The sequence below is a fragment of the Panthera tigris genome, chromosome B3 (genome assembly GCF_018350195.1).
Source record: "Panthera tigris isolate Pti1 chromosome B3, P.tigris_Pti1_mat1.1, whole genome shotgun sequence".
Classification (NCBI taxonomy): Eukaryota; Metazoa; Chordata; class Mammalia; order Carnivora; family Felidae; genus Panthera; species Panthera tigris.
This window is the reverse complement of record NC_056665.1, coordinates 145,057,967-145,078,098: the sequence shown is the minus strand read 5'-3', so window position 1 is coordinate 145,078,098 and position 20,132 is coordinate 145,057,967. Positions and strand designations below refer to the sequence as shown.

At 61.8% G+C, this 20,132-nt stretch overlaps 3 long non-coding RNA genes across 3 annotated transcripts; all 3 read right to left on the bottom strand.

Moving 5' to 3' along the window:
• Positions 1–528: 528 nt before the first annotated feature.
• On the bottom strand, positions 529–1,718 carry LOC122239325. The gene is made up of 2 exons (XR_006218293.1): positions 1,195–1,718; positions 529–1,110 (listed from the first exon to the last, which is right to left on the bottom strand). It is a non-coding gene; the product is annotated as an uncharacterized LOC122239325 (long non-coding RNA).
• A 3,244-nt stretch (positions 1,719–4,962) lies between these two features.
• Positions 4,963–6,748, bottom strand: LOC122239324. Its single transcript, XR_006218292.1, has 4 exons — positions 6,528–6,748; positions 5,519–5,734; positions 5,256–5,389; positions 4,963–5,045 (listed from the first exon to the last, which is right to left on the bottom strand). It is a non-coding gene; the product is annotated as an uncharacterized LOC122239324 (long non-coding RNA).
• Positions 6,749–6,836: 88 nt separating this feature from the next.
• Positions 6,837–8,013, bottom strand: LOC122239323. Its single transcript, XR_006218291.1, has 4 exons — positions 7,919–8,013; positions 7,735–7,814; positions 7,403–7,525; positions 6,837–6,941 (listed from the first exon to the last, which is right to left on the bottom strand). It is a non-coding gene; the product is annotated as an uncharacterized LOC122239323 (long non-coding RNA).
• Between the last annotated feature and the right edge of the window lie 12,119 nt (positions 8,014–20,132).

Below are 20,132 nucleotides of genomic sequence, written 5' to 3'. Positions count from 1 at the left end.
ACCTGGAAGGCGGGGCGCTGCGGCTCCGCCCGTGGCTGCCTGGGACAGAGGAGACTTACCAAGCCCACCGCTGGCTTCGTCTCCGGCCGGGGCCAAGGGCCGGGCCTTGGGACCCACCAGCCCCGTGGGGCTTCGGGCTGGCTGCCTGGCACGCAGGCGTGGCCCGAGAGCCGTGGCACCGCTGTCCTGGGACGCGGCCGTGTTTGTCCAAGCGGACGGCGCAGCGAGCGGCTTCTCCAAACGTGGTTCCAGCTGCCCGGCCAGGCCGGGGACGCGGAGAGGGCCCGGAGGCCCGGCCACAGCCTGTGAGCCGTCCTCTCTGCCTGGGCCCGGGGACGACGCGGGCAGAGGGCCCCGCGCAGGCCAGCCGACTGGGAGCCCGGGCCGGGGGCGCCGCGAGCCCGGTGGGCGGGAGCGCGTCGTTAGACCCTGATTTACGCTTACTGCCACGCGCCCAGGTGCTCCTCTGCGTTAAGTACACTCACCGGTTTTTTATGCAAGGTTGAACAACTTAACGGCCTGAGCGAGTCGGATGACAAGACTTTAATTGCTATTTATCTCCCCCCGTCCCTCAGGAGAGTACTGTGCAGGCATTCGGAGAAGTAGTTCATAAAACAGGAAAGAAAGCAATTCACAAAGTTCTGTGCACACTCACCTCCCGAGCATAACATGGAACCCCCCCGCCCCCACCGGGAGGGCTGTCACCATCTCCAGGGTCCCCAAGGCCTTGCAGGGAGCCCCCGGGGGGCAGGGAGAGGAATCCCCGAGGGCGAGGCCAGCTGACCAAGCAGGGGCGTAGCGCTGAGAATCCAACAGCCTGTCTCCGACCCCCCCAGACTCCTGGTTTCTCGTTCCCCCATCCTGGCACCGAGGGTCCACAGAGCGACCAGCACGTGCCAGGCCCCGCTGCCCGCTGCCCCCGAGGACGCCGACGGCCCGTTGAGGAGTGGGTGCCGGATGGGGGAGGGAAGGGGGCCCCTGGAGCCCCGAGTGTCTCACTTCCTGGGCGGGGGAGGGGGAGGGATCCCAGGGCCGCGTGATCAATACCGTCGATACTTGGCCGCGGTGAAGACTGAAGACGTGGGACGCCTGTCTGCGAGAGCGTTTTGTCTGGAAAAGGCATAAATTCCAGCGTGGGGGATGGGAAGGGAGGCAGAACAACAGCGATCGTCATTTGTTAGCCAAGGCCCCCACCTCGCCTTCGGGGCCGCGTGACAAACAGCTTCTTAAGAACTCTACATTCAGGAGGCCAGTGGAGATCAATCTCCTCTCCTCTCCGGCTCCCGGCGACTCCGAGGGCTGCCTCTGCGGCTCCGTCACTCGTCACTCGGACGCGCTCAAAGGACTCAGTGAGGTTAGACTTTCCCGTTTAGAAATCGCTCAGGACAGCAGGTCCCCCAGAAGAGCCTCCCAGCTGACACCTCTCATTAGCCGCCTCCAGGAGGGCCTCCGGGCCCAAGCGGAGGAGGACAGAGGAGGACGCTGTGGGGGGCGCTGCTTCAGAGAGGGTGGGGGGTGGGGCGCCGGCTGGGGTGCTGACCCCCCGAGGCAAAGTCGGCCTGACCTTCGGGCCTGTGGCTGTGCTCTGGGCACAGACCTCGGGGACGGACGAGTTTGTACAAACGTGGAGACTGAGTCTGCAGAGGGCCTCCGGAGCTCAGGACCTCCCCGCCAGCGCCCTCCAGATCCTACCCCCCACCCCCCCGGGAGCCTTTGCTCTGCAGCCGGGCCTGGTGCTGGCCCCGCACGGTCCGTGGAGGACGGGAGTGCCAGCTGCCTAAAGACAGACAGGAACCAGGCTCAGACCTCAGGGGCTCCCACAGACGTGCCTACATGTGCACACGCATACACGCACAGGTACACGTGTGCATGCACGTGCCGACCACACACACTCGCAGGCACAGATGTACACGCAACCTCGCACCCCCACGCGTGCCACGCACCCCCACGCATGCCACACACCCCCACGCGTGCCACGCACCCCCACGCGTGTGCACAAGCACCCACAGACAGCCTCACACATGCAGTGTGTGTGCACACAGCCCCGTACACACAAGCACCGGGAGCAGAATCAGGCAGGCGGGACTGGGGCCGGCGAAGGGTGACCCGGCCAGCAGAGGCTGACAAAAGCAGGGAGGGACGAGCTCCTTGTGACATCATGTCTCAGGGCGGGCGGCTCCTGACGCGGCCTGGACCTGCCCCGGGAGGGGGGGCGGGGCACGCCTGGAGAGGGAGCTGCTTGGCCAAGGTCTGGGGTAGGACCCAGGGCGTGCAGGCGGGAGGCCAGGCTGGCAGGATGCACGCAGCTGGTTACCAGCCGCAGCTGGGCCAACGGCTGGGGGGGTGGGGGGGCGGCCTCTCTCAAAGGCCAGCCGCCGCCGCCCCCGGCCCAGCCTGGTCCCTTGAACAGGACGCGAATGAGAGGGGAGGGGAGCGGCCCCTGGCGGGGGATGGGCGAGCCGCAGATGAAAGGCCTTTGAGGATGGGGGAGGGTGTCGCGCTCGGCAAAGGAAATATTGAAATGAAATCATTTCCCAGGGTTGGGGGAACTTTCCGGCCTAATTAAATAGCCGAGACTCTCGCGGCCTGCTGTCAGAGAGACGCGCCCGGGGGAGGGAGGGAGCAGATGCCGCCCTTGGAAGAGGGGGATTAGCAGGCTGCCTTCCTTTGATGCCCCCCCACCCCCACCCCGGCTCCCAGGGGCGGAGGGAGCAGCCATCGCGCACTAATTAGGGCCGGAGCCTGCCACCGCCTGTCCTTAGGCACAAATCCATATTCACGTGCTGGGGCGGCGAGGCCCCTCTCACTCCTGGGCCACCAGCTCCGCGGCCACCGGCCCCTCACGCCTGTCTACAGAGGAAGACATGGCTGGTGGCCCGAGGGGGCAAGAGGAGAGGTCAGCGCAGGCCCGGGAGGAGCGGCCCGAGGGCCTGGGAGCTGAGTGCTCGCCCCTCTGGCTCTGCCCGCCCTCCCCACCCCAGCCTGCGCCTGGCCCCAGGGTGCAGAGGGCAGGCTTGCGGTTCTTGGCTTCTTGCGGGCGGACAGCGCCCTTGACTTAGACCTGGAAGTTAGGGCTGAGTTCCCCGCGAGTCAGGGAGGCGGAAGGAAGGGATTTGCAGACCCAGTGTGAGCATGGAGAGGGGCACGCCTGGTCACCGTGAGCGGTGGCTGCGGAGTGAGGCAGGGGTGCAGAGAGCAAAGAAGCCCCTCCTCCGGCCTCTGATGCCAGAGCCCTGACCCCAGACATCTCCCCTGGGAGAAGCCAGGGAGCCAGGACCCCACAAGCCGGCTCTGAGAGCAGAGGCCGCCGCAGGGCAGAGAAGAACCCTTCCTGCCCCATGGATGAGACGAGGGCTGGGATGCGGGCACCGTGGCTGCACGCAGCCCCGCTGTCTCAGCCCCTCATCTCCCTGTGGCTCCGAGAGCCAGGGAGCCCCGGAACCCCAAACCTGCCGTTCCCGGACCTCCAATGCCAGAGGCGCCTCGAGGCCTGAGGCCCCAGCTGGTCCCCCGTAATCGGCACGCAGAGGCACAGGGGTGAGGCCATTGGCCCAAGGTGGCACCACTGGGCCCTGAGGCTAGCCCCCGACCCCCCACGCCGGGAGCCAGAGTCCCTGGGCCCCTGGCACGGCCTCCAGCATGACCGCCAACCCCTCGCTCTGAGAGAAGTGCGTGAATGAGCTCCTCCTCCCCTCCCCTAGGACCGTGAACCTGGCAACGGGCCGCCGTGTGCCCAGGCCGCGTCCTGGGGGTGGGGGGGGGGTCACTGCAGGGCGGGGCACAGCCATCCTGCACCCAGCGGGCGTTTCGTATTCCCCACACGCGTGGCGAGGCTCCTGGAGACAGGTCCCGGGCGTCCGTCTGGGGTCATCTCACCCGTTCGAAGGGTCTCCTTCAGCATCTATGTTGGTGAAAAATTCGCGTTTTCTTTTATCTGAAAATGTCTTTCACTTTCATTCTCGAAGAACAGTTTTTCTGTTTATAGGATTTTTTTTTCCCTTTTAGTACATTAAAAATATCTCCTGCTGCCTCTGGCTCTGTTCATTTCTCACGAGAAGCGAGCATGTACCCAACTTATCGCTCCCCCGAGTGCCGTGTCGCTTCTGGGCAGCTGCTTCCAAAAGTTTCTCTTTGTCCTGCTCTCCGGCTGTAACGGGCTTTGACATCATTTCCCTGACTTGGACTGACCGGGGTTTCCTGAGCTCGTGAAATCTGTGAAATCGGTGTCTTCATTCAAATTCAGGCAATTTTCAACCACAATTTTCTTAAAGATAATTAAAATTTAGGCGCTCCTGGTGGCTCAGTCGGTTAAGCGTCTGACTTCGGCTGAGGTCATGATCTCACAGTTCATGGGTTCGAGCCCCGCGTCAGGCTCTGTGCTGACGGCTCGGAGCCTGGAGCCCGCTTCGGATTCTGTGTCTCCCTGTCTCCCCGCCCCTCCCCCCTTCACTCTGTATCTCTCTCTCTCAAAAACAAATATTAAATTCTTTTTTTAAATAATTAAAATGTAAACATTTCTGCTCTCTGTTCCCTCCTTTCTGAGCACACGAATATCACACGTGTCAGATTTATTCCATGGGTCTTGGAAACACTGTTTTTTATTGGGTTCCCCCCCCCTTTTTTTCCCCTCTTCTTCAAATTAGACAATTTCTGTCGCTCTCTCTTGAAGTTCGCTAACTCTTTCCTTCGCTGTTTCCATTCTGGTATTGAGCTCATCCCATGAACTTCCATTTTGGATTTATATTTTTCAGTTCTAGAATTTCCACTTAGCTCTTTCTATCAATTTCTCTTTTCTACCACAATACCCCATCTTTTTATTTGTTATGAGCATATTTTCTTTTATTTCATTGGGCACAGTCATTACAACAGCTTTGAAATCCTTCTCTGCTTAGTTCAACGTCTTAGTCACCTTGGGGTTAGTCTTTATGATTGTCTTTTTTTTTTTTTTTTTTTTGAGAACAAGCCACATTTTCTCCTTTCCTCTTACCCAAAAATGTTGGATTGCATCCTGGGTTTTGTAGACATTCCACTGTTGGACCTCAAGACTGAAATGCATTGGTATTCATTATTTTAACAGGCAATTCATCTGGGGTGATTCAAACTAGAAGATGTCCCTGTAGGGTGGATCCCACACGGCCGTGGCTGGGCTGCTTGGGGTCCGCCCCGCCCGAGTGTGGTTCAAGAGCCGTCCGGAGACAACACGGGGGTTTACACACACGTCTTCGGACCCACCCCTTTCTGGGATTGTCTCTTACCTTTCTGTGGTTGAGGCTGCCTTAGACTCAGTTCTCTGGTTTTCAAGCCATGAATACTGCACACTTTTTGTTGGACTTTGGACGATGTTTGTGACCTGCGTGGTGTGAACTCGGGGCTGCCCTCAGGCCGGAAGCTGTTAAAATGGGAACGTTCCTCAGTTCTGGTCCTTTCTCCTAAAGGCTGACTCCTGCCTGTTGTTCTCCCGTTTGGTCCAGTGTTTCTATTTGTTGCCTCTGGGAGAGTTGGCCTGATAGGAACTTACCTGGCTGCTACCAGAGTCAGAGCTCTGAGGCTTAAGTCTAGGCTCCCCGATGATCGATGATCGATGATCGAGCCCAGCAGCCTTCCCCCAGGGCTAATCTAGTCCTCCTACTGAGATCCTGGCCCTTCTGGAATCTCTCTGAATGACTTGCATGTTGCTAAGACAGAATCGTGTCTCCCACAACATCTGGAGGTTGAAGCCCCCGTGTGGCTGGACCTGGGGAGAGAGTTTTCAGGAGCTTAAATGAGGGCGTAAGGGTGGGGCCCTGATCCTACAGGACGGTGACCTTACAGAAGAGGAGAGCGTTTCTCTCCCCACCTGCCACGTGAGGACCCAGTGAGAAGGCGTCTGCAAGCGGGAGGAGCCCTCAGCTGAGCCCGGCCACACCAGCACCCGGAGGTGGGGCTCCCGGCCCCCAGAGCTACGAGGAGCAGAGGTCCATCGTCTAAGCCACACGGTCTGCGGCGTTTCGTTCCGGCAGCCCAAGCCGGTTAATGCCGGTGTCGGAAAGGTTTTCCCCCTCCGGCTGCTCAGAACTGACACGTGTCTGGAGAGATATCTAGAGCTGTTCCGTGGACAGCCCCTCCTCTGTGGCCCTCTTCCCCACAACACCCCAGCCCCTCAGCCTCCCCAGCCCCAGTCCGTACCTCCTCACCTCGGCGGACGGCTTCCCAGCGGAAAATGGGGCTCCCCTCCCGCCTCCCTCCCCAGGGGCCCTGCGCTGCCCGGTGCCCAATGTCTGTAAACGCTCGCTTTATGCCCTTTGGTTGGTTTGCGGTTGTTCACGGCAAAGTCCCTTCGGCTTCACTGAACCTCGAGCGTGACGCGCGCGCCCACGGAACAGGGACACGATGTCAGATGGCTCGCGCAGGTAGCGCACAGACAGAGCCCACTGGTGGCCGGAACCCGCCCGGAAAAGGACACCCCGCTCCCCCCCCCCCCCCACGCTGCAGGCGCCCATGTCCCGGCTTCGAAGGCGGGCACTGTGTTCACTTCCAGCACCACTGACCAGTGTCCGTGGCTTTGACGTTCGTGGAATGGGGTCCTCGCGTCCGGCCTCTCACCCGCTCTGTTGCTGAACTTCCAACATGCTGCTGCATAGAGCGAGGTAGCCACTGGCATGAATGGTTTCCGGCCTTCCGCTGGACGGGTGCCCGGCCTGGGCGCGTGCTCACCCCACCGCGGGCTTTGTGGTTACTTCTGGACTTTAGCCATTGAAAACTGCTGGAAACATTCTCATACGTGTCTTTTGGTAGAAACACGCATGCGCTTCTGTCGGGTCCATACCCAAGGTCGTAGAATTTTCCCAAAGCTGCCCAGCACGTCACAGTCCTCCTCGCCAACGCTCAGCCCTTCCTCCCTCTCCTGGCGTCCGTCGGGGGAGGTGACATCACGTGGCGTCAGGACTGCCTCTCCCTGCGAACTAGGAAAATCGAGCAATTCCCTTTTCACGTCCTTAGAGGACATTCGGGCACCCCTCTTGCGAAATGCCAGTTTAAATAGTTGGCTTGGTTTTTTTTATTATTATTTTTTTAATGTTTATTTTTGAGACAGAGAGAGACAGAGCTTGAGTGGGGGAGGGACAGAGAGAGAGGGAGACACAGAATCCGAAGCAGTTCCAGGCTCTGAGCTGTCAGCACAGAGCCCGATGCGGGGCTCGAACCCACGAGCCGCGAGATCACGACCCGAGCTGAAATCGGACGCTTAACCGACTGAGCCACCCAGGAGCCCCAATAGTTGGCTTGTTTTTTCGTCCATTTGCTCACCCCTTTTTAAAATTGTTTGAGGGTTTTATCCGGTTGTAAATCTTTTGTCAAACGTGTATCGCAAATATCCCCCTGACTGATGTCTCTTAATTGTAATGTGGCCCAACTGATCAGTTACCTCCTTTATAGGTAGCGCTGTTTCGGTCCTGTTCAAATTTTCTTTTTGAGTCTTAAATCACGTCCACGTTGAGAGGATTCTGAATTACGATTCCTCCTTGCGACGTACCTCCTGTCCTTTGTTCTAGCAGCAAAGTGACAGGCAGACCTTTTATTTCTTCATATAAATCATTGATAAGAACGTTCGACAGCCCAGGACTGATGTCAGAGTCCTGCGGGAGCCCGCTGGAGCCCTCCCTCCAGGGTGACACGGGGCCATTAGCTAACTCCCTTTGTCTCTAATTCCCTGTAACAGACAAAATGCACCTAACAGTTCATCTGGGATGTACTTACCATTTCATCCTCAAGGATAACACAGCACATTTGGCAAATGCCGTGGAGATCACAACAATAACGGGCCCTCATCCGCCGGGCTAAGGACCATGACAAGAAAAGAAAATGAGGTTAGTCTCACACGATCGCCTCTTGGAAAACCCATGCAGTCAGAGGGCAGATCTAAGGGGGGCTTCCCAGCGACCTGAAGCTGGCTGGATTCTCCCCTCTTCTCTGGGACTAAATGTGCTCTGAGGTCTGATATTTTAAGAAACTGGCAGGGCCCTTCCAACCACAGAGCGGTCCCCTGACTGCGGAGGCCGGTTGCCTAGTAACCACCTCTGATGATGTCATCACCTCCAGCAGAGCCCGGTACGAGACCCAGGCAGTGAGGGTCCCCTTCTGCCCCCGTGGAAAGGAAGGAAAGGGTCACTGCGGATGCCAGCACAGGCCAGGGGGAGCTCCTGGGGGGGGAGGCAGGGTGTGATCTAGGCTCAGGGCTGCATCAGCCCCAGCAGAGGCTCCGGGACACGGCCAGGAGGTAGGTGTGTGAGGGGTCATGTGGGTGGGGTGGGAGGAGGGGCCACCGCCCTAAAGTCTGGAAGAACGGAAGGGGGCCCCCAGGAGAGAACCCCCCCCCCATCTGGCAAAGGAGAGATTCCCCCAAACAACAGAGCGGGCGACACCGAGCACCCCAGCTCGCTGGGACAGGCCCGAGGACCCCTGTGGCCCCGGGCCTGTTGTTAGAGTCTCCATCGCTCCCGGGGGCCCAGGGCGGGCCCTGAAGACGTGGTCTCTGTACCATGAGCACCAAGCTTGGGGCTCCAAGTCCCACCGCCTCTGGGGTCCTGTGGCAGCTCCGAACAGGGCCTATCCCAGTCCTGATGGGCCCACAGGGAGAGAAACAGGTCACAGAGCTGCAGACGTGTCTGAGGGCCGGTCTCCGAGGCTGCAGACAGAAGGGTGCGGGCGGATGTGACCACCCATCCCCCGTCCTGCGAGGGGGACCCAGGCTCCCCCTGCACCCATCCCCCGTCCTGCGAGGGGGACCCAGGCTCTCCCTGCACCCCGTCCCCCGTCCTGCGAGGGGGACCCAGGCTCCCCCTGCACCCCCGTCCCCCGTCCTGCGAGGGGGACCCAGGCTCTCCCTGCACCCCCGTCCCCTGTCCTGCGAGGGGGACCTCCTATCACCCCTGCTGAGCTGTGCCCACTTGTGTCACCTTACCCTGAGGCCTGAGTCTGCAGCCTGGCCCCCCCACCCTTCCTGAGCCCTCTCGCAGACACGCTGACCCGGGCCCTCCATCCACACACCCTCCTCTCTGCCAGCCGGTGTCCTTCACGTTTAGGGGGTGCGGCAGGCTGGTTCGTGGCCCCAAACGTCCTGACCCCTGTCACCTGTCAACGTAGGGCCGTCCATGGCGAAGTGAACCCTGGCTCAGTGTGGTCACAGGGCAGGAGGGGTGAGGACAGACGTGGCCGCTGGGTCTGCGGACGGACGGTGGGCCTCGGGCCAAGGATGCCTCCAGGAGCTGGAAAAGGTGTGGAAATGACTCCCCGGGGCCCTACCAGCGAGGCAGACCCTGCCCTCCAGACCGCAAGGCAGTCACGGGCTGTGGCTCCAGGGCAGAAAGTTTGCAACAACTCCTCACAGTGGCTGCAGGGACCTCGTACGGGACCAGCCGCCGTCCCTGCAGGACGCCTCCCCCCAACCCCCACCCCCGCCAGCCCCCTGGCCCGCCGCCCTCCCCGGGGCTCCCTGCAGGGCCCGCCCGCGCCCCAACTCAGGACTCGGCTGGAGGACGGACGAGGAGAGGAGCGGCCGCGTCACGGCTCCCCGCTCAGGCCTTAACTGACAGCAGGAAAACACACATTTGCTGTGGTGACCTGTGCGGAGTTAGACGCTTGTGTTATTTTAATTAAGGCTTGTGACAGATGAATCTCAATAAAGCAGCTGTTCTGGACGATGCAGGTGTATAAATAAAGAAAACATTAGGAGGGGTGCCGGGCTCCCGGAGCTGCCGCAGACGTGTCGGCAACAAACCCTCAGAGGAAAGGGATCCATCCTGGCTGTCCGCAGGTGCGAGGGATCTAGGCCCAGGGGAGGACGGGAGCCCAGGGGAAGATGGGAGCCCAGGGGAGGACGGGAGCCCAGGGGAAGATGGGAGCCCAGGGGAGGACAGGGGCCCAGGGGAGGACGGGGCCCAGGTGAGGATGGGGCCCAGGGGAGGATGGGAGCCCAGGTGAGGATGGGGCCCAGGGGAGGATGGGAGCCCAGGTGAGGACGGGGTCCAGGGGAGGACGGGGCCCAGGGGAGGATGGGAGCCCAGGGGAGGACAGGGGCCCAGGGGAGGACGGGGCCCAGGTGAGGATGGGGCCCAGGGGAGGATGGGGCCCAGGGGAGGATGGGAGCCCAGGTGAGGATGGGAGCCCAGGGGATGACAGGGGCCCAGGGGAGGATGGGGCCCAGGGGAGGACGGACCCCAGGTGAGGATGGGGCCCAGGGGAGGATGGGAGCCCAGGTGAGGATGGGAGCCCAGGGGAGGACAGGGGCCCAGGGGAGGACAGGGCCCAGGGGAGGATGGGAGCCCAGGGGAGGATGGGAGCCCAGGGGAGGATGGGAGCCCAGGGGAGGACGGGGCCCAGGGGAGGATGGGGGCCCAGGTGAGGATGGGGCCCAGGGGAGGATGGGAGCCCAGGAGAGGATGGGAGCCCAGGGGAGGACGGGGCCCAGGGGAGGACGGGGGCCCAGGGGAGGACGGGCGCCGAGGTGAGGACGGGGCCCAGGGGAGGATCAGAGCCGTGTGCAGGTACGGGGGCCTGTGTGAGGATCGGGGCCGCGTGCACCATCAGGACCACGTCAGGGGTCGGGGCCGTGCCTGGAGGGGAGAGTGGGGAAGGGTGCAGGGCAGCCTGGCCTTGTCACCTGTGGCTCCGAGGCCTCAGCCCCAGCGAGAGCCCCGCTGTGGACGGGCAGGGGACGATCCGTGGAGAGGGGGGTCCCGCACGCCCAGCCCCTCTGCCCGCCCTCCCCGGGACTCCGGCCAGGCCGGCCCAGCAGAGCACCAAGCACTGAGGGGCCGTCGGATGCGCAGTAAGTGTTCCCCTGCGTCGTAAAGACGGGGTGAGAGGCCAGCAGGTGACGGGAAAGCTGAGCCCGACCCCCAGAGTCTGAGGCCGGACGGAGCACGTGCGGCTCTGAGCCCACCGTGTGCGAGGGTCGTCACCACTGTAGGCGACACGTCAGGCAGTACGACACCCACCCGACCGGGAGAGCAGCCCCTCCCCAAGGGTGTCCTTCCCTCCTCCCTGGGATTCTTCCCAGACGTCTGGGGTGGACAGGGCCTTGGGGAAGAAGCCCCCCCCCCCCGCCAGGATGCGCTCGCCACCTGGGGGCACAGGGGTGGAGGTGACCTGACAGAGGTAAGGGAGGGGCTCTGCCTGGGCCCTGCCCCTCTGTGGGGGGGTGTCAGGTGGAGCGGGCCGACGGGGACGCGGGACGGCGCAGCCAGGCTGTGACCGAGGACACCCTGGCAGGTGGCCCCTCCAGAGACAGGCAAGAGCGGGCACCCAAGAGAGGCGGCTGGGTGGTGGGGGGGACCCAGGAGTCCAAGCCCTGAGCCTCCCTTTCTTCCCGCTCTCTCAGACGGGCGGACCCCGTCACCATCCCCTCCTTGCCAGTAGAGCCCACTTATATGGGGGGAACCTGTGCCCAGCTCACGACAGGACTTATGATTGGTCCGAGCCAATCAGAGGAATCTGTCCTCTTTGCTATGGACTGGCCCAGAGTAGCCAGTCTGCTTGGTTGGACCTCGCCTAGCAGGTGCCTTGAGATTTCCCCCCAGATGAAAGAACCATACAAGAAGTCTCCTGTGCCTCACCCTTGATCCCTTCCTGCTTTGCACTGTCCTGTGAGGATGTGATGGCCGGAGCTGCGGCAGCTAGCTTGTGGCCATGAGGCGACAAGCCACAAGACAGTCCTCGATGGCATCATTGCCTCCTTCTCGACACTGGCGCCCCACCCACCTGTAGACTTCTTTCAGGAAGGTATCGGTTTCCTTTTGCTGCTGGAAAAAAATTACCACCAACTTGTTAACTTGAAACCACAGGAGTTTTTCTCTCGCATTCCTGGGAGCCAGGAATCGGAAACCGTTTCTCCAGGCTGAGAGCAAGGTGTCGACGGGGCTGCGCTCCTCCGGAGGCTCCCCTCTTCCCTCCCTGGTCGCCGCCTCACCCTGGTCTCTGTCTTCTGTCCTCATCAGATCCCTCCTGTAGGACAGAAGGGATCACATCTCCGGCCCGCCTGAGTAATCCAGGGCCATCTCCCCATTTCAAGATCCTTGATTAAATCGCACCTGCAAAGTCCCTTCTTCCCTGTAAGATCCCACCCACAGGTCCCAGGGGTGGGGACCTGGTCCTCTCTGGGACGTGTCTCCAGAGGCTGTGGTGATGGAGCGAGTTGGTCTGCTGGGCAGAATGGGGTGTATGACGAGCAAGGGAAAGAAAACACGGGAAATAACATCCTGTGAAGGAAGAGAGTGGGGCCCGAGGGTCCCTAAGACCCGCTCTTGGACTTGTGGGTGACTGACCAGCCGCGAGGCCATGGTGCCGGGAGGGCGGCCCTAGCACGGGTGCCCTACCTGGGGGCCGTGTCCTCTGTGGCCTCCCGCCCCCGCCCTCTGCCGTCGGTTTGCTGCCCTTCCCAGCGCAGGGAGGCTCAGGGAGGGGCTCGTGCAGATGGATGGACAGACGGACAGACCGCCGTCCATCCGCGCAGGGAAAGCCCTCCGGCCACCCTCGGCCGCCTCCCCGCGCTTCCTCGCCAGTGTCCCCAACGCCACCGAGAGCAGCTTCGCGGGCCGTCGTTAATTGCCTCCTGCCCGTTAACTGTGAAAATAATGATTTGCAAAATTGAGCGGAAGTTATACTAAGCAGCTGGGTGGTCACATGCGACGCTGTCGCTGTTTCTCTGACAACTCAACACCTCTCTTGTTGAGGAGCTCACGTCCCGTGTCATGGGACACTTACTACTTTTGTCACAAGCCATTTAACTTGGGGTCTTGCTTGAACTCCCTCGACCTGCAAACCTCACTTGAGGGACTGGAGCCGGACACGCGGTCACGCGTCTGCGAAGATCGACCCCGGGCCCATCAGGGGACATTTCCGAGGGCCTGTCAGCCCATTCCTCACAACCCCCGACAGCAGATCGTTACCACCCGGGAGGTCGTCCTCCAGCCAATGCCAAGGATCCATCTATAACCTCGGCGGCTGATGGACGGCTGACCCTGCGGGTCTCCGCGGGAGCAGAAGGCAGGGTCCCCCCCCCCAGCCGGCTGCCCGCTGGCCACGTCGGTTCCCGCAGCATCTGCCCGGTCAGTGGGCAGTGCACCCAGACGTGACCACTCCCTGGGGGACTTGAAATAGAACATTACTCCCGGACACCCCAGAGGCAAGAATCCAAAACGTGGGAGTCACAGTCCGTGCTCCCTCCCGAGGCTCCAGGAGTTGGTCCCTCCTGTGTCTGCCAGCCCCTGGTGGCCCCAGGCGTCCTGGGCTGGCGGCCACCTCGCCGCAAGCTCTCTGTCGTTACGTGGCTGCCTCTGCTGTGTGTGTGTCTCCTATAAGGACATTTGTCGTTGCACTTAGTGCCTGCATGATCTCATCTGGGGATCCTTACCTTAATTACATCCGCAGAGATCCTTTGTCCAAAGAAGGTCACATTCTCAGGCTCTGAGTGGTGGGTTACGTGGACACTGATGCTTGGGGCCACCATTCAAGTCACCGCAGGAGAGGTACAATATGCACTTGGTGAACGAGCAAATGAATGAATGAGAAGTGACCAGGGGACCACCTGCGGGCCTTGGATTTCTGTGGCCCCGTGATTCACGACAAGGGAAAAGCTAGTCCCCCTGCCGCGGGAGGGGGAAACAGGCTCCCGGAAGGGAAGTGTCTTGCTCAAGGTCGCTCTGCAAGTTGAGGTGTGGGCAGGGTCAGGACAGGGGCCCTGTCCCTTCGCCGTGGCCGTGGGGTCCAGTCCCGCCCAGGTCTGCAGGCTGAAGGGGCCAGCCCCCGCTGCCCCCACCTCACCGCACTATCTCGCTCCTCCCCTGGAGCCTGTAGACGGCGGCTTCCCCAGGGCGCCTACCCCATCCACATTCCTGCCCCCCAGGAGCTGGGACATAATACAGGTGCTCAGTGTGGGGCCCCCCACAGCACCAGGCTGCAGGCTGCACGCCCCCCCCAGGCAGGCCCGGCCCCGAGGGGCGGCAGGGCGCGCTCCGGGTCACCGGGGAGCCTCCCCCGCTGGGTGCCTGCCCTGCCCCGGGGCCATGTGCCGGGGGCTGTGGTGGCCGGCAGGATGGGACCATGCCCCTGCGGCGTGTCCATCCCGGCAGGGGAGGGCGGACCGGGCTGGCGAGGCGCTGCTGTCCCCGGGCAGGAGTCCCCACGGACACTGGCACACGCGGGGCTCCGTCAGGGGCTGCCCGGGCCAGGGGCCACTCGCCCCTGCCCCTGCAGCCCCCCGTGTGCCCACCGCCAGCAGCCGTCTCTGGAAGGCCAGCCCAGACTGCCCCGACTTCGGCTGACAGTCACACATTTCGTGGTCACAGGGCCCCCCCCCCCACGACTGGGCCCTCACTCCGCCCACGCCGTGCAGCCCCACATCCCAGTGCTGTCTCGGTGGGCACCAGAGCCCCCTCCCTAGGCGTCCGTTCCCCTGGGAAACTGCTGTTGGATAGTCCCGGCTCAGAGCCAGGCGCAGGCAGGCCAGCGTCCAGAGCAACGGGGAGGGGGATTGGTCCCCATCAGCACGCTGTCACCACAGAAACCAAGAAGCTGCCTTTGTCCCCAGGCGGGTGGAATGAGCCAGTGACGGAGAGGCCCCGGGTGACCGGGGAGGGAAGGTGCAGGGGGCCCTGGACAGCCTAACAGCAGGACGGGACAGTGAGCAGAGCTCCCCCCCCCCCCAGGCTGCGCCGCCGCTCGCCCAGTCACCCAGAGCCGCAGGGTCACGGCCGGCCTGGCTCTGGGCTCCCTCTGGGAGAACGGGGCTCTGCTGATTAGGAATGAGATACTGGGGACAGACAGAGCTGGAGCGGGGCGGGCGCGCTGCTGGGGACATGTCTGCAGGCCTATTAGCTGCATAATCACATGTCCCTTGCACTAACAGCGGTGTTTGTCACATTAGTTGAGGGGCGGGGCTCCCGGCGAGGGGCGGGGCTCCCGGTGGGGGGCGGGGTTCCCGGTGAGGGGTGGGGCGCCCGGTGAGGGGCGGGGCGCCGGGTGAGGGGTGCGGCGCCCAGACGTACAAGGCAGCCTGTCCCCCACAAGGAGACCAGCGCCCGCGTCTCCGGTTCCGGGGACCCGCTGCCCCTCGGAGCGTGGCCCTCCCGAGGTGGACGCAGCCTGCGGCCTGCTCCAGTCGCCTGCTGCTGGGACCCGACCCCGCGCCCGGCCGCTGAAGACCACACCCGCTCGCCGCCTGGCGGCGTCCACGCTCAGGAATCGGGTCACAGCCGCGGGCAGCGCTGGGCAGGGAGGCCCAGGTCCCTCGCAGGGAAGAACCACCACTCGGCGCCCCCCACCCCTCCACCATCGGCTCCAACAGTGTCATCCAGCAGACAGGGGCCTTGGACACCACTCCGTCCCTGGGCCTCCCTGCCCTCCTGCCCCCCGGGCCGAGAGCCTCGCCCTGCCCTGCCGTCCGGGGAGTCCCCGTCTTCTCCAATCGTGGGGCGAAGGAAGGAGGAGGGGGGACCCGTGGAAAAGTGGGAGGCGGGGAAAGCAGAGGCCGTGGTGCGGCTGGTGAGGACCACCCTGCCAGGACTCGGGACGACCGTGTCACCGCGGGAGAGCCTCAGCAGGCCGCCCAGGAACACAGGCTCTTCCAGGAGGAAGCAGCCGAGCAGGGAAAGGCCTCCTCGGGTGACCCGGCTCCATTGGTCCTCGGGCGCGTGCTCACACGGGGGGTCACGCCCGCCTGTGTGTCCGTCACATCTCAGGTGATAACTGGGGCATCCCGCGTGGGCTGGCCTGGCTCGGCTCAAGGACCATTTGTCGGGAGATGTAAGACCACTTGGAGCCGACGACGTGCCTCCCCCGAGTGGGTGCCTCCCGGGGCACCCCGCTCACGTCCAGGCTTTCTCTGGGAAGGTGCTTCGTGGGCAGGGAGCCCAGGACCCCCCCACACTTTGCCCAGAGGCCTCAGAGGTGGCGAGAGGCGTCCTGCCCCTGCACCCCCCTGCCTCCCCGCCGTGCCCACCCGGGGCACGAGGCAGAGCCGGAGCCTGGAAGACGTGCCAGGAAGAAGTAATGGAGACGTGTGCATGGGTGGGGAGGGGGCCTAGAGGCCACCCTGCGGGCAAACCGAGGCCCCCGTGGGAAGCTGTTCTGGCCAAAAGGGGCTGGAGGGTCATGGTGTCCAACAGAAGAAGGGGAATTGATAGGGGCCCCCGGAAGTCCTGAGGGTCGTGCTCGCAGGGTTACAGGATGCTCTCCTCCTTCGGGGCCTGGACACCCCCTCACGGGCCCTGGGCCAGCTTGTCCTGCTCTCTTACAGGGTCCACTCTGATCCGATGCCCTGGGGGCCACCGGCAGGGGCTGAGGACAGAAATGGCACTCGGGATGGTGAGTTTACACGTGAAAGGAGCTGAATGTCTGGACAAAGGCCTCCCACCGTTGCAGGTGGCCCCCCACCCCATCACCACCCTGTCACCACGATGATCTGCAGAGCCAGCCCGGCCAGCTGGGCCTCCAGGGCACCGGCTGCTTTGGACTCGCCTCCCTGGCGGACCAGCTGGCCCTTGACCACCTGCCGTCTGGTTTGCGGAGTGGTGGCCCTGAGTCCCTGCGGGGCGGTCGGTGGGAGATGTCCACCCTGTGTCCCCACCCACACCTGTTTCCAGCCTCCTTTCTTCTCCTTCTGTGTCATGTTATTCCTTGTCTTTCACTTTTTTTTACTCTGAGAGAGAGAGAGAGAGAGAGCACCCAAGCAAGTAGGGGTGCAGAGAGAGGGAGAGAGAGAATCCCAAGCAGCTTCGGCGCCCAGCGTGGAGCCCAGTGCGGGTCTCGATCCCACAACCACGAGTTCATGACCGGAGCCGACATCGAGCCCAATGCTTAACCAGCTGAGCTCCCCGGGCGTCCCCTGGTCCTTTACGTTTTAAAATAAACTGGAGAATTTCCTTGACGTGTCTGTGGGGGCCGGGGACGGGGGCGGGGAGAGGGAGAGAGATCTACTGGGATTTCAAATAGGGATTGTTCTGAAACATTAGATCCATTTCTGGGAAATTTAAATCTTAAAAATACTGAGCCTTCCCACCCATAACCATCATCTTCACGGTCTTGAGGTTCTAACGAGCCCCTGTCAGTAATTGACGCTCTAACGAGCCCCCCGCGAGGGGGTCGACTTTTGAGCAGAGGCTCCACCCTCATCAGCTTTGTCCTGGACACTCAGGATCTCCGATGCTACTACAGATACTGTTTTTGTTCCAAATTCATCTTCTGTCTGTCGACTGCTGGACCGTAGAAACACCGCTGAATTCTCCATACTATTTTTTATCCGACGACGTTGCTAAACTGTCTTATCGATTCCAATAACTAAGCTAGAGGCTACGGTATATTTACTTTGTACTCAACCATTTAATCTGCAAATAAATGACAGTTTGTTTCATACTCTTCAGATCTTGAGGCCTTTCCTGCTTTGCTCTTACAGGGCTTGGCAGACGCAGCTGGGCCCGCTCCCCGCCTTGTTCCTGATCGTGCTTCACCAGTAAGTGTTACGTTGTTGTATAAAACATCCTCAGCCATAGAAAGCAGTTCTCCTGGGGGCGCCTGGGTGGCTCAGTCGGTTGAGCATCCGACTTCGGCTCACGGTTCGTGGGTTCGAGCCCCGCGTCGGGCTCTGTGCTGACGGTTGGGAGCCGGGAGCCTGCTTTAGGTTCTGTGTCTCCCTCTGTCTCTGCCCCTCCCCTGCTCATGCTCTGTCTCTCCAAAATGAATACATGTTAAAAAAATAAAAAATAAATTAACAGACACTTGTGTCTATGTTTATTAGCAAGATTTTCCTTTCTCGCCCTTTCCCTGTGGGTTTTGTTGTGAGGTCCAACAGAAGAGGTTGGGAGCAGCCCCAGCTCTCTCGCCTTCTGGAAGTGTTTATATGCAATCGTCATCAGCTTTTCCTCAAACGTCCAGTGACACTTGCGAGTGAAGGCCGTCTGGGCCCAGAATTTTCTTTGCGGGAGGGTTTTAAATAATGAATTTGATTTCTTTAATGGTCATAGACGAGGACTTCCCAGGGTTTTTTTCTTCCTTCTGTGTTAGTTTTGTTAATTGTTCTCGAAAGGGTCCTAAATTTCACCAAGCATCATGTCATGAGACAAGTTATGTCAGTAATTGGTCTATAATATTCACTTGGGTTTTTCCCTTCCTCCGTCTCTACAACCTGTGGAGAGTCTCTGCGCGGTCTGCTCCCGACGTCGGGCACTCACGCTCTCCCGCATTTTTCTTGGTCAGACTTAGCAGAGCTCCGAGGCTGCGTAAACCCTCTCAACACTTAGACTCGGGTGTTGTTGATCCCTTTGCTGTGATTTTCCTCTTTCATTAACTTATGCTCTCACTTTTATCATTTCCCTCCTTCTATCTTTGTTCCTCGTTTTCTAATTTACTGAGCTGGATGCTCAGCTCACTGGTCCCGGCTTCCTCGCTGACCGATGGGCTCTGTTCTTACTTCCCGGTCTGGCCAGTGTCCCGGGCGTCTTTCTGGCTTCGCAGCAGTCACATCATGAGCACTGCACGGCTCCCCGGTCCCGGCTTCGCTTCACGGCTCGAGGACGCTCCAACCCACCCCGTGACGTCGGTGTCCGGGGGCTCGTCTCGCTCACGTGGACACAGTCAGGGTGACGGTGTTTCCCTGCGGGGACCCCTGCCGAGCCTGAGGCCTCGCCGGTTCCCCCACCGCGGTCCCAGTGGTCCTGGCGGCCACGTGACTTGGAAGAGGGACAGGCTGTGGAGAGGAAGGGAGGGAAGCCACCTTTCCCCCCTCTGGTCCCCTCTGTATGAGCAGAGACGAACCCCTTGGTGAAGGAGTCAGACAATCACTTGCAGAGACAGTGGGCAGGTGCGGCCTTGGTGCCACGGGTCTGCTGTACCTGTGCATGGCCCAGAAGGAGGACAGTCCCGGCAGAGGAGGACAATCCCGGCAGGGGGAGGACAGTCCCGGCAGAGGACAGTCCCGGCAGGGGGAGGACAGTCCCGGCAGGGGGAGGACGGTCCCGGCAAGGGGAGGAGTCGTGGCTTCATGGCTGAGTCCACCCAGTCAGTGACAACCTTGCTGACCCAGCGACTTGGACAACACTCACCCCATCCTTCACCTGCTGGGAATCCCTCCTGGGAGTCGCCGGATGGTCATTCTGGGGCCCGTTCACCTCCCTCTCTGTCCCTGCCGGAATCCCACTGAATTGTTCCCCGGGACGCACTCTCGGGCGGAAAGTGCCACAGAATGAGGACGAGGTGACCCACAGCATCTCCTAACGGAACCCTCGCCTTCCATGTTCGGCTGAGGAAAGAGGACGGGACTGGGCCCCAGCCAGGGGGTGAGAACCCCGGCCGGGAGATCCCTTCCAGCCCAGCGCCGTGAGCAGCGAGCCGACCGCCAGCCGCTCAGTCCCCCGAGGCACAGCCGAGCGCAGGAGGCCCTTTCCCCTCCATCAGGTGCAGCCCAGGCACGCGACGCCCTGTCCCCGGGCCCCAAAACCACTGAGCCCAATAACTAACCCCTCTGCCCTGCGCTCTGCACCATGAAGTCTGGCCTTACAGAACACCCGGCGACTTCTGGGGAGGACAAGATCCCACCTGCGAGAAATGAGGGTGCGGATGGTCAGGCACCACGACGGGGTCGCAGAAGCAGGGGGCGGGGGGTGGGCTTCTCCTGCACACGGGGTCCCCTCGCGGCGGGGGCGGGAGCAGTGGTCTGGCGCTGTGTCCAGGGAGAGGCTAGGGTACAGACTCTGGCTAGGATCTGCTGATGCCCCAAAGGCCCAGGGTGTCACCCGACTTCCCAGCCAGCCTTACCGGTCTCCAGACTGGGGTCAGAGAGAGCTGGGCTCGCCATGTGCTTCCGGGGGCCCAGACAAGCTGCGGGAGTCTCCGAGCCTGGGACCCCTTGTGCCAATCGGGGAGGGGGGGGCACCAGGCCCGCCCAGCTCTGGGAGCACCAGACGCGGTCCGAAGGGCGTGCGTGTCCCTCACTGGACAGTCCTCACCACGGTCTCCACTCAACCCAGCCTGTCCCTCCCAACACTCAGCTCTCAAGCCCAGTGAGTTGCTGTCAGTTTCTCCCTGGCCAGCGTTCTCCTGGATTCCAGAAGCTCCAGCAGAGATGCCAGGGGCTTCAGAGCTCATGATGTCGGGCAAGCCCCAGA